The sequence below is a fragment of the Myripristis murdjan genome, chromosome 18, assembly GCF_902150065.1.
Source record: "Myripristis murdjan chromosome 18, fMyrMur1.1, whole genome shotgun sequence".
In the NCBI taxonomy this organism is placed as follows: Eukaryota; Metazoa; Chordata; class Actinopteri; order Holocentriformes; family Holocentridae; genus Myripristis; species Myripristis murdjan.
Genome location: NC_043997.1, coordinates 2,274,396 through 2,292,905, shown reverse-complemented (window position 1 = coordinate 2,292,905; position 18,510 = coordinate 2,274,396). Strand labels below are relative to the sequence as shown.

The window sequence follows — 18,510 nt, the reverse complement described above, 5'->3', positions numbered from 1 at the left end:
AATTTAATTCTCCTCTTGATAATTTGAGCAACCGCAATTAACCCAATTTCCCCTCTGGTATCAACAAAGTGTTTCTGATTCTGAAACAGATATAGCTTTGGGCCATCAAAATAGTTTTATCACAAGTTCAGATACACAGGATTTTCATTTCAACAGGAAATATCTGATTCAGAGTCAGATTACGGAAAGCCCCTCCATACTGCTGAGATAAACATGTCAAGTGAAGTTCATGAGCGGTTTGCACAATCACTCTTGTATTTGCGACTGACCCTTGGAGCAGAATGGCCGCAGTCGCACAGCTTGTCTTCCTGCTTGTTGCTCTCACTGACGGCGTTGGTGCAAAGCAAACCATCGTAGTCCTGCCAAAGGATGACATTTATGTCTTCAGGCCCCCCCGTGCAGCCAACTTCTGCGTGATGTCCAGATCCACCGGTGAGGAGACGCTGATGCTGTGGAACACTTCGCACTCATCGGCCAGGAACTCGATGCTACCTGAAGACCTCAGGGAACGCCTGCAGGTCAGTGAAGAGGTAAATGCCTCCTTTTATGAGATCCACAATCTGACTCTCTCAGACTCCGGCCTGTACCGAATGGAGTGCTGGACCGAGGGCAACATGACGCACCAGATGATCACCGAGGTTACTGTTTGCGGTGCCATAGGTGATAGGAGAACTGCCTACACGAGTTTTGATGGGACAGTGAACCTGACATGTGAAGGAGCAAATGACAACCTGACGGTCCAGTGGCTGTCTGAGGGTTTTCCTGGTTGGACCAGATTATTTGGGGATGATGACAAAAGTCTGACGGAAAACAGAGGAGAAAAGCTACAGGTGGTGAAGGACCACTCCTCTCTTCATTTCACCAACTACAGAGACCATTGGACTGACGTCTACACCTGTCTGGTGATGGACAAGCAGCAGTGCATCAGCAGTCATCCTGTTAGGGTACGGTTACAAATGGAGATCATCTACCACCGGGTGGGAGACAGTGCTGTGCTGCAATGTGACAACTCTGATTTTAGTAACGAGCAAAGATGCTGGTATACATTCAGTGGGACGGTGCGCAGGCTGTGTGAGGACATCCCTGAGCACTTCAGTAACATCACCGACCGAAGAGGAGCACAGACGACTTCGCAGGACCTAAAGGTCAACCAGAACTTCTCCCTGGTCTTTCCGTCTTTGACACTCAACCATACAAGTGTAAACATGTGCTTCTCCAGCAGCGCTCTACACGCAGTTTACTTCCTGGTGGTGTGCCCTGACTTTGCCCCGGCAGACGTACAGCTCTTCTTGAAGGGAGATGAGGTCACTCTCAGATGCGACCACGATCACGGTGACAACATCACGGTCCTGTGGTTCAGGAAGAAGGACCAGGTGGAGAGCCTCGTCTATGTATCAGATCCTTCCTTTGCCGCAAACAATCTCATGCAGGACAAAGGTTTTGAAGGCAGAGTCAAGATGTCCTTCCCTGACAAAAGCCTCATTATTTCTGACGTCTCGCTGGAGGACGGAGGGCAGTACTGGTGTGCAGCTGTCAACGTGACCGACAAAGAGCTGTGTGAGTCAGCCGCCAAGACGCTGCTGGTCCACAGAGACCCTTTTGGGGTTTACTCCACCTTCTACCTGGTGAGGTCCCTGGTGCTGAGTGGTGTCCTGCTGGTGCTGTGTGCCGCTGTGGTCGCTGTGATCCTGAAGACCAGGAGAGGACAGTGACCTTCAGTCATCTGGACTAAACTAGGAGAGAGAGAGAGAGAGAGAGAGAGAGAGAGAGAGAGAGAGCAGGAGACAGAGTTGATGTTATTCCATGAAGCTTCTCACAGCAGAACACAGACGGTCTCTGTGAGGGGAAAAAAAACAATCAGGACTTTATTATAGCAAAAGTATAATAACGTATTTGCAAATGTATACAGAGGTTTGTAAATATGTTTTTCCAGGCTTGAGCACATGCGCTTAATGGCTCATTAATTTGTCATTTAAGTTGTTTTTAAAGTTTTGTACACAGGTCTGTAAAGTAGAATCAAGCGATTTGATATTGTTGTGCTTTGGTGTGTGTCTGTTGTTTATTGTTTATTAGGATCCCCATTAGCTATTAACATTCATTTAACGATTATGCAATCGCCAGTCTTCTAAATAATGAAATAAAAATAGGAAAAAAAAAGATGCTACAGTAAATAAAGATAGAATCAATTTGAAATACACCAAAATCACGTACAATACAAGAACTTGTTATGCCTCTGGGGATTAGTACAGGCTTATTTGCATTAAGTGTTGTTTTAACTTTTTCTTGAAATTAATTTTTGTACTAGTATTGTTTATATAATTAGGCAATGAGTTCCATCCTGTTATAGCTCGATAGATAACAGTAGATTTAAGTAGTTCTGTTCTTGTTGTTGGTTCAGTATAACCTGAGCTGGCTTATCTGGTCATGTGGTTATGTATATCTCATTAGTATTCAACTTGGTCATATAAATGCTGCGGTTGTCTTGTCAATTATAACATTTGGGAAACATGTGTGGATCTGTTGTGAGATTTGTGTGAAGATGGGCGTATCTTTCCTGTGGTATCGATATATCAATACTCATGCGCTACTCATTTGGCATCAGTTTCCTTAAACAAATGTGGATACTAACAAATAAGAATTAGGGGTTCCTGCATAACTTTCAGCTGTTTTAGATAGCTTACTTCACTTACTATGTGCCGAGACACCCCTGTGCCTGGCGGTGTATTGAGCTGGCCCGTGTCACGTGACAGGAAACCTGAGATATGGTTTCCTGTTGAATGGTGGAGCCGGACGAACACACAGAAAATAATGACAGACAGAAAAAGAAGCGTGGTGTGGAGTTATTTTTCACCACTTGACAAAGTGACGGCAAGGTGCCAAGTGTGTGATAAAAAAAAAAAAAAAAGTTTCACATAGCATCAACACAAGTAATTTATTCAAGCATGTTAAGACCACACATGCGGAGAGCCACAGTGAGCTTGAATAGAGGCAGGCTGCCGTTAACGTCCAGCCTATAGCGCCACCTGCTGTCCGGCAAAAGACCCTACAAGAGAGTCTGCAAAAAGGCCAAGTGTATCCAGGTACAGACAGTTACCTTTGCCAGTGTACTGATAAGGACAATAAATATTGAAATCTCAATCTAATTTTAACAGACACTTAGGGTGAAGAGGATAATTATATCCAGTATTGTACAATTGTTGATTACTTAAAACATGCTTTGGTTTTTAGTAATGTTTACTGAATATTTTGCTTAAGTAATCAGGAAAAACTTATGTGAATATGCATATATTTTAAGAAGTCTGAACACTTGATTAACCCAGGTACATCCCTGTTTGATTATGTGGATAAGTAAGAGGCAAAACTTCTATTATATATTGACCATAATAAATATGGTATAAATGGTCTGTATTCGTCACGTGATTTGTCTTAAATATAATAATATTTTGAATGAAAAAAATTGCCAATAAGAAATGATCAATATCGGTATCAGTATCGGTATTGATGAAAATACAAGAAAAAGTATCGGTATCGTATCGAATCCTAAAAGTGTGGTATTGCCCATTCCTTGTGTGCAGCTGTGCAGCTCCACCTTCCAGGTAGGGGGCGCCAGTGGCTTCCAGTCTTGGTCGGCCTCTGGAACTGGATTTCCTCCCCGTCTGTATGAACCAAGAAAGTGGAAACTGCACATTATTTTGGTACTGAAGAGATGGAAAGGCTTAGCCGCTGATGTGGATTAAATGAAATGGAAAATTAAAAGCATTTTCTTTTATTTTGTCCTTTATGTCACGATTTAAATAAGTAATTGTTTGATAAGATTAATGGGGAAGATCTTGATTATTTTAATATTTAACGTTGCAGAATGTTTGGGTGGCTAATGGTAACAAAGAAAATATACTGTATGTTGTTTAAATAGGAATAATATCTGGAAGTCTGTTTTCTGTGTTGCTATAATTGTGTCATGTAATCCCATGTGGAATGAGCTATTTAGATGGCATAACATTAAAATAAATACTTTAAAAAATCATTAATTCATTCTATTCATATTCAGCTAGACAGCAGTCAGATCTTCACCTCCCTGCACATTGCAACAGCAGAGGACAATTTGTAGAAAGATTTCCTCATCCTCCTTCATTTCTCATAGATCCCTAAAAAAAAAATTAATTTTCTGCTATGATTTTTGCTATAATCTAGCCTTTTCTTTATCTTGATTTACCCCAACTCACAATGTTTTACTTGTTTTGTGATGATTGTCCAATACATTATCATTATGATTAGTAACAACAAAAACACCACCACCACCAACAACAACAACAACAAAAAAATAATAATGATATTTTGTAATTATTATGTTTTTTTTTTTTTTTTTAACTATTATGGAGTAACAAACTAGAAGTCATACTTCGTCTTGGAGGATTCATCTCAGTGTCGTCTCAACTTGAATGCATCTCTGCAGGTGTAACTAAGTTAGTTAAATGAAGTTAATTAAACTAAAAACTAAGACTATGTGTAAAAAAAAAACAAAACATTTTCGTTTAACTGAAATAAAAATAAAAACTAAATGTTAGAGAAAAAAGAAAACTAACTGAAGCCATACAGTGTTCTTACTAAACTAGACAAAAAGTGTGCTTAGTTTTGCTGATGGTTATTGAGACTGGGACATGGACATGACTGGGAGTCACTGCTTTCACAAAGTGAAGAGCTAATCTGATTAGAATTAGAATAAAGATTAGAATAAAACAACTAAGAGCAATACTGAAACTCAACTCCAACTAAACATTTTCACACAAAAACAACTCAACTGAAACCAGCAAACCCACTCTGGAGACTGAACTGAGTTGAAGCCAAAATTACAAATGAAATAAAAAAACAAAAAATAATGAAAAATGCAAAACTATAATAACTCTTCTGTGTAATTTTTCACATAACTCTAACTCTTCCCCAGCAAAAAGAGCCATATATTTTTACCCACAAAGCTTTGAGTTTATCAAGATACACCAGCTCAAAGTGCTTCAAATACTGCAGGACATAAGCAGGTAAACAGTTAAAAATACACACAACAGAAACAGCAAAAAAACAAATGTCAATTAGATATATAAAAGATGGAGATAAAACAAATGAAAATATGGAAACAGTAAAATATGTAGAATCAAAGGAAGCACATAAAAATGTAAAACAAAGACGGACATAAAAAAAGATTGCAGATTTTGAGCTCCGTAGCCCGCTCACCTCCCTCTGTTTCCTTTAAAGTGACGATGAGACGCAGAATAACCTTCTCACCTCGCCAGCTCATTCTTGACTAATACATTCTGAATGACTTTAACGAATGATTTTATCTCTTTGACTTCATTTCTGTCTCAAAATTCCAATCCAAAGTGTCATGTTCTGCAACAATGTGTATATTAGCCAGACTTAAATGAAAGCTTTAAGCGATAGGACATTTGTGAACGCCCCCTCCACCTCCCCCATCATATAAAAGCAGCCTCCTCAGTGCCTTTCAGTGTGGGAGGGTCAGGTGCAGAGAGTCGCTCCACCAGGTCACTCCTCCTCGTCCCGACCGCTTCACACTCAACTGTAAAGCGCCCCAGTGCATGCTGAAGCCAACTGGAGGGAGGCGACTTTGTGAAGCCAACTGGACCACATCATCCGCCAAAAAACAAACAAAAACACAACAAACAAACTCACACACAGAAAGGCTGTTTCAGCTCCGGTGAAGAAAGAGCACAGGAGAGATTTTGACAACAACCCCGCTTGTAGCCAGAGTGTCACAAGTGGGCTTGTTCAGGTTGGTGGAGAAGGCCCGGCCAACCAGACCTCCATGAGACCCCTTTACACCGGCTGTTGCATTAAAATCCTGTGCTGCATTGGCCAGGAATCGAACCCGGGCCACCCGCGTGGCAGGCGAGAATTCTGCCACTGAACCACCAATGCTGGAGTTCAACACTAGAGGGCACAATTGCACCTGACTGCAGTCCGCAGATCGGGGTTGGGCTAAATGTGGGCGGAGCTATACGTTTGACTCAGCCCGGGCGCCATCTGATTAGGGTTAGGGTTAGGGTTAGGTGAAGGGTTAAGGTTAGGGTTAGGGTTGGGTTTGGGTTGGGGTTATTGGTTAGGAATATAAATTAGTTGCACAGGCCGACAGATCTGATAGGGTGGGGATGTGAAGAAGGTGGTTACCCCTCCCAAAGAGGACCAGGGTTTGGTCCCCAGGCAGGGTTAAGGTTAGGATTAGGATTAGGGTTAGGGTTAGGGTTAGCAACCTCTTCCGGCTGCTTGCTGTTGAGCACGTGGGCGGAGTCAAACGTTTAGCTCCATCCACGTTGAGCCACTCCTCGATCTGCGGCCTGCAGTCAGGGCTTACTCAAACCCTGAGGCCACAATCAACTTTTGTTGCAACGCAACCCGATGTCATGCTGCATTGGCCAGTCGCGTAGCCTGCAAACACACCGAGCCGGCAGACAGCGCACAGACAGGCAATGTTTAGTAGCCACCACTGGGAGGCTCCGGTAAGATAGCTCTGAAAAAATTCAGCAGGTCAGTAGATGCCATTTCCGTGGCTAGGTCTTCCAACCGCTAGCGGGGGTCTTGCACTTACACATGTCAGCATTTATTAATTCATTCATTCGTGTTTGATTATTTATTTCTTTGCTTGATCATGTATGTCTTGACTTATTTATTAATTGACTTATGTATGTAGATAATATATGTCATTCCTGACTAGCTACAAAGCCCAAATTCATGTCTTGAACACTTCTGCCCCCTGCAGGCTGAGGTCAGTAATAGTCGGTCTACATTCAGTTCCTCAGCATGGCTTCCTGCATGTTGTCAGGGTGAGGTTTTCACCTCCTCCGATGCGAAAAGGAAGCTCTTCTCCCCATCGGGGAATTGAACCCCGGTCTCCCGCGTGACAGGCGGGGATGCTAATCACTATACTAACGAGGAGACACGCTGTGGGGGGTGGGGCCAGGTCCCATCTCACAGCTTATTCAGGTCCGCTTCCAGTCATCGCTCTCTTCAAGTTCTCGTTCAGGTCATGCCCACACTGTGCCGCGTCACTTTGCAAACACTTCTCTTTTTCTACGCTTTAGCCTTTCGTTCTCCACCAAACTGGCATCTTCCACCCACAAAAATAGATCTTTTCAAAAACGGTTTCCAAGGTGTGGAAATCTGACAACACGGGTCTGGTGTTTTTGAGCAGATGGGGTAAACCGTGATTTCTGGAAACTAGGGTTGGGAATCGAGAACCGGTTCCCATTTGGAATCGACCCAAAACGACTCGATTGGTCGGAATCGTTCTTGTTGACACGTTATCAATTCCTTTAAAGATTCCTCACATTCCTGCGTCGCGTGCTGACGTCATCGCAAATTTAACAAAGGACCTCTTCAACCAGAACTACCATAGACAAGAGCAGACGAAAGCGTTCGAAAGTATGGCTACAATTTACCAAAAAAGACAGCAATTTTGCCACCCGCCATTTTTGCAAGGCAGAAATAACCTGTAAAGGAGGAAATGCGTCTAATATGCTGAAACACCTTAGTAGCAAACCCGGCGTTAAACATCAACAGTGCCGAGTGTTTGACAGCCTGCGCCGGCAAGCCAGCTCCGCTAATGAAGGTAGGATCAGCTACGATTGTATGGGACACCCTCCTCCAGTGCCGGCTCTGCCGATGTTGGCAACCTAGGCTAAATTACTCCCTTGAACCCTTCCATGCTATTTCCATGCTGCCCGCTTCGCCCAGGTGTGGCAGCCTACATATAGGGCACGGCTCCCCCTGGTGGTTGTGTTACTCTGGTAGCACATATACTAAAATTGGAACGTTACAGAGAAGATTAGCATGAACTCTGCGCAAGGATGACACGCAAATTCGTGAAGCATTCCTCATTTTCTTTTTTCGGTTCAAAAACAAGTCGAGATGTGACTTTTTCAAGGTTTTTTATGAGACGTTCATGCCTGCCTGACCTTTGACCTGGTTTCGCAGCATTGTAAAAGCAGCAGCAGGCAGGAGGGGGACTGGGTCGGGGGCCAGAGCCTCCACACAGGACAGAGAAATCAAATGTCAGATTCATATTCAGATTCAGATTCCTTTATTGTCATTCAGACATTACATCAGAGATGCACTGCAGAACGAAAATTACGATGCATTTGTCACGATAAAAATTGGATAAACACCATTGAAATTACCCCACTGTGGGACTAATAAAGGAATATCTTATCTTAAGAATAAAAAAAAAGAACAAGAATAAAAACCAGGTCAAAGAAAAGGAGGCAGTATAAATATATAAATATGTATGTGCAAAATACATGTGCAAAATGTATGTACAAAACAGTTGTAATAAATAGATGAGTATAGGTGACAGTGTGGCTGAGGTCTGCTCAGCACATTGCACAGGAAAGTGTGAGTGTTTTTTATGTGGTGTTAGCATGTGGGTGGGACAACTGGGGAACTGGGGAAAATTTTGTAATGAGTAGATATCATTTCCTGTGTTCTGGTGCATTTTAACACGTGATTTGATACTTTTATCTAGCTATATCAAAAGAAAAATATGGGTACATTCGTGATCAGTGCAATTAACAAGACAGTTAAAACAGACAACAAGCACACATTCAATAAATATGAAACTAATATACTAGAGAATAGGTATGCTACAAAAGTAAACTACCTTCTGTTAAAAAGCAGTGAGTTTTATGACTGTCAGTGCCTTTTTTTCTATTTTCAGACATCTCATGTGCTGTCAGTGGATTGCTCTTTCTTTGATTGTGAGTTACTGAGTTCACACGGTGATATCTAGAAGTGTTTCATGACAGGAGCATGCAAGTTTTAATCTGGAGCTAAAATCATCCAGGTTGGAGTTACTAGGTTCTCACATCACGTCTTGTGGCAGAGTAACAATCTGGTGAGAGTGTGTGTCATCTCTTACGGACTTTATTTCAGAGCCCCTGAATTTAAATGCACCTGCACGGTGTCAAACTCTACATGGTGCTTCACACATCTCTGAGAGCAACAACAAATGTTTACCATGAATTTTAAAAGACTAAGGAGCTGGTTGTGGACCTGAGGAGGGCCAAGCCTGTCTCCATCCAGGGAGTCATCGGCGTGGACATCTTGGAGGATGACAGGCGCCTCCGAGTGGACACGGACAACAAACTGGATCTACTTTGAGAGGAGGCTGAGGTCCTTCAACATCTGTGGAATGAAGCTGAGGATGTTTTATGAGTCTATGGTGGGCAGCGCTCTCCTGGTTGCTGTTGCATGCTGGGACAGCAGGCCGAGGGCAGCGGACGCCACCGGAATCAACAAACTGATGCACAAGGCCGGTGAGGTTGTGGAGCAGGACTCAGAGAGGAGGATGCTGTCCAAACTACGTGATATCTAGGACAATGTCTCCCACCCACTCCACGACCCACTGGCCAATCACAGGAGTGCATTCAGTGGAGGACGGACTCCACCGAGATGCAGCACAGAAACGCCGCAGGAAGTCATTCCCTCCTGTGGCCACAAGACTTTTTACCGCCTCCCGTGGAGGGTCAGATAGTCAGACTTAACTGCATGACAGTACACTGTTATAAACCGTTTATTTAACCATTTAACAGTGCAATACTTTATATCTGCAGGACTCGACAACAACTCAACAGTGCAGAATTCCCCTGGATCTAAGGTGTATATAGGTATACTTTTAAAATATGTTCATTTTTATATTTCTTATAATTTTCTATTTCTTTTAATTAAATTCTCCTCTTGATAATTTGAGCAACCGCAACCGACCCAATTTCCCCTCTGGCATCAACAAAGTATTTCTGATTCTGAAACAGATTTAGCTTTGGGCCATCAAAATAGTTTCATCACAAGTTCAGATACACAGGATTTTTATTTCAACAGGAAATAGCTGATTCAGAGTCAGATTATGGAAAGCACCTCCATACTGCTGAGATAAACTTATCAAGTGAAGTTCATGAGCGGTTTGCACAATCACTCTTGTATTTGCGACTGAGCCTCTGAGCAGAATGGCCGCAGTCGCACAGCTCGTCTTCCTGCTTGTTGCTCTCACTGACGGCGTTGGTGCAGAGCAAACCATCGAAATCCTGCCAAAGGACGGCCTTTATTTCTTCATATCCCCCCGTGCAGCCAACTTCTGTGTCATGTCCAGATCCACCGGTGAGGAGACGCTGATGCTGTGGAACACCTCGCACTCGTCGCCCAGGAACTCGATGCTACCTGAAGACCTCAGGGAACGCCTGCAGGTCAGTGAAGAGGTAAATGCCTACTTTTATGAGATCCACAATCTGACTTTCTCAGACTCCGGCCTGTACCGAATGGAGTGCTGGACCGAGGGCAACATGACGCACCAGATGATCACCGAGCTTACTGTTTGCGGGGCCATAGGTGATAGGAGAACTGCATACACGAGTTTGGATTGGACACTGAACCTGACATGTGAAGGAGCAAATGACAACCTGACGGTCCAGTGGCTGTATGAGGGTTTTTCTGGTTGGACCAGATTATTTGGGGATGATGACAAACCTCTGGTGGAAAACAGAGGAGAAAAGCTACAGGTGGTGAAGGACCACTCCTCTCTTCATTTCACCAACTACAGAGACCAATGGACTTACCTCTACAGCTGTCTGGTGATGGACAAGCAGCAGTGCATCAGCAGTCATCCTGTCGAGGTAACGTTTCAGATGGAGATCATCTACCACCGGGTGGGAGACAGTGCTGTGCTGCAATGTGCCAACTCTGATTTTAGTGACGAGCAAAAATGCTGGGATACGACCAGTGGGACGATGCCCATGCTGTGTCAGAACATCCCTGAGCTCTTCAGTAATGTCACCGACCGAGGAGAAGCACAGACGACTTCGCAGGACATAAAGGTCAACCAGAACTTCTCCCTGGTCTTTCCACCTTTGACACTCAAACATACGAGTGATTACACGTGCTCCTCCATCAGTGCTCTACACGCAGTTTACTTCCTGGTGGTGTGCCCAGACTTTGCCCCGGCAGATGTACAGCTCTACTCGAAGGGAGATGAGATCACTCTCAGATGCGACCACGATCACGGTGACAACATCCTGGTCCTGTGGTTCAGGAAGAAGGACCAGGTGGAGGGCCCCGTCTATGCATCAGATCCTTCCTTTGCCGCAAACAATCTCATGCAGGACAAAGGTTTTGAAGGCAGAGTCAAGATGTCCTTCCCTGACAAAAGCCTCATTATTTCTGACGTCTCGCTGGAGGACGGAGGGGAGTACTGGTGTGCAGCTGTCAACAGGACCGGCAAGAAGCTGTGTGAGTCAGCCGCCAAGACACTGCTGGTCCACAGAGACCCTTTTGGGGTTTACTCCACCTTCTACCTGGTGAGGTCCCTGGTGCTGAGTGGTGTCCTGCTGGTGCTGTGTGCCTCTGTGGTCGCTGTGATCCTGAAGACCAGGAGAAGACAGTGACCTTCAGTCATCTGGACTAAACTAGGAGAGGGAGAGAGAGAGAGAGAGAGAGAGAGAGAGAGAGAGAGTTGATGTTATTCCATGAAGCTTCTCACAGCAGAACACAGACGGTCTCTGTGAGGGAAAAAAAAACAATCAGGACTTTATTATTGCAAAAGTATAATACCATATTTTCAAATGTAAACAGAGGTTTGTAAATATGTTTTTCCAGGCTTGAGCACATGCGCTTAATGGCTCATTAATTTGTCATTTAAGTCGGTTTTAAAGTTGTGTACACAGGTTTGTAAAGTAGCATCAAGCGATTTGATATTGTTGTGCTTTGGCATGTGTCTATTGTTTATTGTTTATTAGGATCCCCGTTAGCTATTAACATTCATTTAACGATTATGCAATCGCCAGTCTTCTAAATAATGAAATAAATAGGAAAAAATAAGATGCTACAGTGAATAAAGATAGAATCAATTTGAAATACACCAAAATCATGTACAATACAAGAACTTGTTGTGCCTCTGGGGATTAGTACAGGCTTATTTGCATTAAGTGTTGTTTTAACTTTTTCTTGAAATTAATTTTTGTACTAGTATTGTTTATATACGTAATTAGGCAATGAGTTCCATCCTGTTATAGCTCGATAGATAACAGTAGATTTAAGTAGTTCTGTTCTTGGTTTGGGTGGTTCAGTATAACCTGAGCTGGCTTGTCTGGTCATGTGGTTATGTATATCTCGTGAGAATTTAACTTGGTCATATAAATGCTGTGGTTGTCTTGTCAGTTATAACATTTCAGAAAAATGTGTGGATCTGTTGTGAGATTTGTGTGTGTGCAGTAGGGATGGGCGTATCTTTCCTGTGGTATCAATATATCGATACTCATGTGCTACTCATTTGGCATCAGTTTCCTTAAACAAATGTTGATACTAAGAAATATGAATTGGGGGTTCCTGCATAACTTTCAGCTGTTTTAGATAGTTTACTTCACTTACTATGTGCCGAGACACCCCTGTGCCTGGCGGCGTATTGAGCTGGTCTGTGTCACGTGACAGGAAACCTGAGATATGGTTTCCTGTCGAATGGTGGAGCCGGAGGAACACACAGAAAATAATGACAGACAGAAAAAGAAGCGTGGTGTGGAGTTATTTTTCACCACTCGACAAAGTGACGGCAAGGTGCCAAGTGTGTGATAAAAAAAAAAAGTTTCACATAGCAGCAACATAAGTAATGTATTCAAGCATGTTAAAACCACACATGCGGAGAGCCACAGTGAGCTTGAAAAAAGGCAGGCTGCCGTTAACGTCCAGCCTATAGCGCCACCTGCTGTCCGGCAAAAGACCCTACAAGAGAGTCTGCAAAAAGGCCAAGTGTATCCAGGTACAGACAGTTACCTTTGCCAGTGTACTGATAAGGACAATAAATATTGAAATCTCAATCTAATTTTAACAGACACTTAAGGTGAAGAGGACAATTATATCCAGTTTTGTACAATTGTTGATCACTTAAAACATGCTTTGGTTTTTAGTAATGTGTACTGAATATTTTGCTTAAGTAATCAGGAAAAACTTATGTGAATATGCATATATTTTAAAAAGTCTGAACACTTGATTAACCCAGGTACATCCCTATTTGATTATGTGGATAAGTAAGAGGCAAAACTTCTGTTTTGTGTTATTTAGCTCAATTTTAGTTTTATTACATATTGACCATAATATATGGTATAAATGGTCTGTATTTGTCATGTGATTTGTCTTAAATGTTATACTATTTTGAAATTATCAGTATCGGTATCGATGAAAATGCAAGAAAAAGTATCGGTTTCGTATCGAATCCTAAAAGTGTGATATTGCTCATCCCTATTGTGTAGCTGTGCAGCTCCACCTTCCAGGTAGGGGGCGCCAGTGGCCTCCAGTCTTGGTCGGCCTCTGGAACTGGATTTCCTCCCCGTCTGTATGAACCAAGAAAGTGGAAACGGCACATTATTTTGGTACTGAAGAAATGGAAAGGCTTAGCCGCTGATGTGGATTAAATGAAATGGAAAATTAAAAGCATTTTCTTTTATTTTGTCCTTTATGTCACGATTTAAAGAAGTAATTGTTTGATAAGATTAATGGGGAAGATCTTGATTATTTTAATATTTGCCGTTGCAGAATGTTTGGGTGACTAATGGTAACAAAGAAAATATACTGTATGTTGTTTAAATAGGAATAATATCTGGAAGTCTGTTTTCTGTGTTGCTATAAATGTGTCATGTAATCCCATGTGGAATGAGCTATTTAGATGGCATAACATTAAAATAAATACTTAAAAAAAATCATTAATTCATTCTATTCATATTCAGCTAGACAGCAGTCAGATCTTCACCTCCCTGCACATTGCAGCAGCAGAGGACAATTTGTAGAAAGATTTCCTCATCCTCCTTCATTTCTTATAGATCCCTAAAAAAAACATTTATTTTCTGCTATGATTTTTGCTATAATCTAGCCTTTTCTATATCTTGATTTACCTCAACTCACAATGTTTTACTTGTTTTGTGATGATTGCCCAATACATTATCATTATGATTAGTAACAACAAAAACACCACCACCACCAACAACAACAACAACAAAAAATAATAATGATATTTTGTAATTATTATGTTTTTTTTTTTTTTAACTACATTGTGGAGTAACAAACTAGAAGTCATACTTCGTCTTGAAGGATTCATCTCGGTGTCGTCTCAACCTGAATGCATCTCTGCAGATGTAACTAAGTTAGTTAAACTAAAAACTGACACTATGTGTAAAAAAACAAAACATTTTAGTTTAACTGAAATAAAAAAATAAAAAATAAATGTTAGACAGACTAACTGAAGCCATATAGTGTTCTTACTAAACTAGACAAAAAGTGTGCTTAGTTTTGCTGATGGTTATTGAGACTGGGACGTGGACATGACTGGGAGTCACTGCCTTCACAAAGTGAAGAGCTAATCTGATTAGAATTAGAATAAAGATCAGAATAAAACAACTAAGAGCAATACTGAAACTCAACTCCAACTAAACATTTTCACACAAAAACAACTCAACTGAAACCAGCAAAGCAGCTGTGATGTCTTCTTTCTGACATGTGGTGCCATTTTGCTTCCCTCTGGAGGGGCAGCAGGAATTTGATCCTTTGGTTTGTCTCCTGCGGCCGACCAATCCTCAGGGGCCAACGTCACAGCTGCTTTGCAGCCTCCAGCAGAGCAGACTGGACTTGAAGTGGGTCCATCCGGCTGCATTTTTCTCATCAGAATGGGCTTGATTGGGATGCAGGGAGACATTTTTTGTGGAGAATGCCGGTGGTGGCTCAACTGAGAGCAAACCGTGACTGAGAAAGTAAAACAAATGTCAGCCTATATATAGGGCACAGCTCCCCCTAGAGGTTGTGTTACTCTGGTAGCACATATACTAAAATTGGAATGATACAGAGAAGATTAGCATGGCCCCTGCACAAGGATGATGCGCAAATTCGTGAAGTGTTCGTCATTTTCCTCTTCAAACTGAGATTTTTCTGTCACAAAATGTTCGAGGTATGACTTTTTCAAGGTTTTCCAGGTGTGTTTGGCTCATTTCTTTGACAGCACCCCTAGTGGCAGCTTGCTGGCCTCACTGTAGTGGCAACAGACAAAGAATGGTGTTGGTAGACAAAGAATGGTAAAAAAAATTACTGAGCTACGATATTTTCAAAAGAAACTCCACGTGTTTGGTTTTTGAGTGTCATAGCGCCCCCTGGTGACTGGCACGCTTTCGTGGCAACAGACAAATAACTAACTGAGATTTGAGTTTTTCATGAGATGTTCCAAGAAATCTCCTCTTATTGCAGCAGATAATTTAACCTAGAAACTGTGTCATATTGGAGACAATTTCACCAAGAAAACTGGTCCGAAAACAAACACAGGATCAGACCCGCGTTAAAGGGCAGGCTTTACGGGGCTGTGCCCGCCCTGAACGAACAGCAACGAAAAGCTTTTTTTCTTTTTCTTTTTTTCGACACCAAACTTTGTACTACTGTCTCTTTAATTTTTTTTCTCTTTCTCTGTCTTTAAGTTAAATCTCCATCACATTAAATCTCTGTGATCACTCCCGGGCTATTCTGCATCTTATTGGCTCACCTGATATTACTTTTACCAATCAAACTCCTCTGGCCGACAACCTGACCAATCACAGCCAAGGAACGCAGCGTTCATGTTCGCGTGCCACGCAAGGGAGGCAGAGATTTAATTTAATAATTTAACGTTAGTCTGTTAAAAAAAAAAAAAAAAAAAAAAAAAAAAACTTGGTCGGAGTGAATTAATTACAAATATGGATGCCAAAGAATTTTTAAATTATTTTAGCGAGAACAATGCTCTGCTGGTTCAGAGGAGAACTGCAAGAGCGTGAGAGAAAATAACTACAAACTTTTTTTCTTTTTTTTTTTTAAGTAAAGTCTTGTTGGAGGTCCCAGCTCAGCTTGTTTGTGATCCTTAATGATGGGGGGCAGAGAGCAGTTTCTAGGTTGTAAAAATCAACCTAAATGTAAAGGGATAATTACCAAAAAAAATAAATAAATAAATAAAAAAAATACACGAGATAACTCTTACGAACAAGTTAATGGATATATTTAGGCCTCATTGTACTACTGGGTGATAAATGACAGAAACAGAACTGCGTTTACCATGCTTTTATATTTTTCATTAAAAAAAAAGAAAGAAAACATAAACTCTAACACATGACAGGTAAGGTACATGACAGGTAAAACTCAAAGTCCGTCAGTGAAGCGCCAGCCACGTTTCATCGTCCATCACCCGCGTGTCATCACAGGGAAAGAAAGCCACGTCCCAAACCAAAACCAAAAACACAAAAAGTGAATTCATGTCCGCTTCCACTCTTCTCAAATGAGTCTGGTGTAGAAAAACAATAAATGTCCAAAACCAAGTCAAAACACCTCCCCCACAACGGACGTCTCTGTTCCGATAATTCAGGAAAAAAAAAAAAAAAAAAAAAAAAAAAAAAAACAGGAAAAATAAATGAGAACTTTCTCACCGGTCGGTCGGACTCGTCTGCTCCCCAACATCCAATCCTCCGGTGAGTGTATAGAATTTGATTTCACGTGAAAATAAATCTGATCAGTTTTCTTCCGCTATCCACCTGGTCAGACCCGTGTTCAAGGGAGCGAGTGAGGGAGAGAAACTTAACGTTAGTCTTTAAAAACAAATCGGTCTGAGTGAATTAATTACAAAAATGGATGCCAAACAATTAATAAATTATTTTAGTGAGAACAATTCCTTAGCTGTGAGTGAGCCCTTAAGAGGCGGGGAACAAACATTCTGCTTTTGCTCATCACCTTTTCAGGCTGTTATCACTTTACCTCTGAAATAAAGACGACAGTTTTCACAGATGTGTTGATTTATTAAATGTTCATTTCAATGTACAGATGCTAACAAATTGACAAATTAATTAAATCAATGGCTTAGGAAACTCATAAAGAATAAACAAATTAATAACGATTAACAGGCTAATTAATAACTGATAACATTAACACATTAATAACAAGAACAAAGTTACAGCCGCACATCTCTGTGGAAAATCTGACAGGTACTGTCCGTGGTGCTGAATCTGCCTCTGCCTCATCAGGTACTGTCCGTGGTGCTGAATCCGCCTCAGCGGGTACTGTCCATGGTGCTGAATCTGCCTCTGCCTCATCAGGTACTGTCCGTGGTGCTAAATCTGCCTCAGCGGGTACTGTCCGTGGTGCTGAATCCGCCTCCGCCTCAGCGGGTACTGTCCGTGGTGCTGAATCTTCTGAGGCATTTCATTCTCTTTATTGTAGAAATTAAAGCTCCATAAAATTCACGGAGGATCTTGTTTAGCTCTTCTTTCCTTACAGCTGAGAAATCAGCTGTTTGCCCGGTGTTTGTCAGGTAGTCTTGTAGACATTTGACGGCCCAAGACGTTGACCGGGTATCGGCTTCATTTCCTGACCTCTCCAGCTGATCCAGCTCTTCACTCATCACTCTCGCGTATCTCTCCTTTTTCTCTTCTGTCTTGTCTTCCTCGTTCAAACATTTATCCAAACTTAGGTCACCAAATAAATCAAAATTAACAAAACGGTCCATTACGCAGGTGAATAAAGTTGACAGCGGCTTTTGATGCGGGTTTCAGTGAGACGTTTCGTGTTGCCATGGAAACCGCATAGACTGGGCAATAAGATATAGGCGGAGTAATATTTTCAGTGATGAGGTATTTTTCATTTCAGCACGACTAACCGTGCTGTCATACTCATTTGAGCACATTCTAAACGTCTGATTGACCAATCAGATTGCTCGATTGGATCCACGTGTTGTACACTCCCTCGTTATTCCATGACAAATTAAGAAAATAAAAGGTCTAGAGTTCATTCCAGATGTTTGCATTTGCGTTTGATTGATGTTTATCAGAGCCCTCAACAAACAGAGATGTCTATGCAGGTGAAGGAGGTCGTCATTAGGCTAAAAAAGCCCAAAACAAAACAAAACAAAACAAAACAAAAACATCTCTTTAAATGGATCAGAGGTTCTTCAGAGAGCCATAAAACCAGTTCTCTTTCTTTCTCTTCTTCTTCAAAGAAGAGAGAAGAGACGAGGAACATGGAGATGGAAAAATAAAAATGTGAACTGGCAGTGAAAATAGTTCTTCATGGTGGTGCTATTGGACAGTGATATTCAAAGTGGGGTGCAGCGACCCCCAGAGGTCATTGAGAGTTCTCCAGGGGGTCGTCAACAAAATAAGGAATGATTTAAATGTTTGTGAGAGACGTTTGAACACAATAAATCTGGAAACAATTATATGATTTAATGATTATGAATAAAGTTTCCTTGTAATTTTATTGAGGTTGAAATGCTCCAGATGTATCTCTGGTTCAGTTGTGAATTTGAACCACTAGATGTCAGCAGAGAGCCACTCTAAAGGAGGAAAATCCAGGAGGAGAGGTTATTCAGTTTAAAAATCCTTTATTCAAAAGACCTGGGAGCCTCTGCAGCGACAAGACCAGAGATTAAAAGTGTGTATGTCAGTTTTTATTTGCCAAAGTCACACACATCTCCAC

The 18,510-nt window shown here is 41.8% G+C and overlaps 3 non-coding genes across 3 annotated transcripts; 2 read left to right on the top strand and 1 right to left on the bottom strand.

The window, feature by feature from the left end:
- Positions 1 to 5,857: 5,857 nt before the first annotated feature.
- Positions 5,858 to 5,928, bottom strand: trnag-gcc (transfer RNA glycine (anticodon GCC)). Its single transcript has one exon. It is a non-coding gene; the product is annotated as a tRNA-Gly (tRNA).
- A 1,854-nt stretch (positions 5,929 to 7,782) lies between these two features.
- LOC115377242 (U6 spliceosomal RNA) lies at positions 7,783 to 7,888 on the top strand. The gene has a single exon (XR_003929989.1). It is a non-coding gene; the product is annotated as a U6 spliceosomal RNA (small nuclear RNA).
- Positions 7,889 to 14,832: 6,944 nt separating this feature from the next.
- LOC115377232 (U6 spliceosomal RNA) lies at positions 14,833 to 14,938 on the top strand. The gene has a single exon (XR_003929980.1). It is a non-coding gene; the product is annotated as a U6 spliceosomal RNA (small nuclear RNA).
- Positions 14,939 to 18,510: the final 3,572 nt, after the last annotated feature.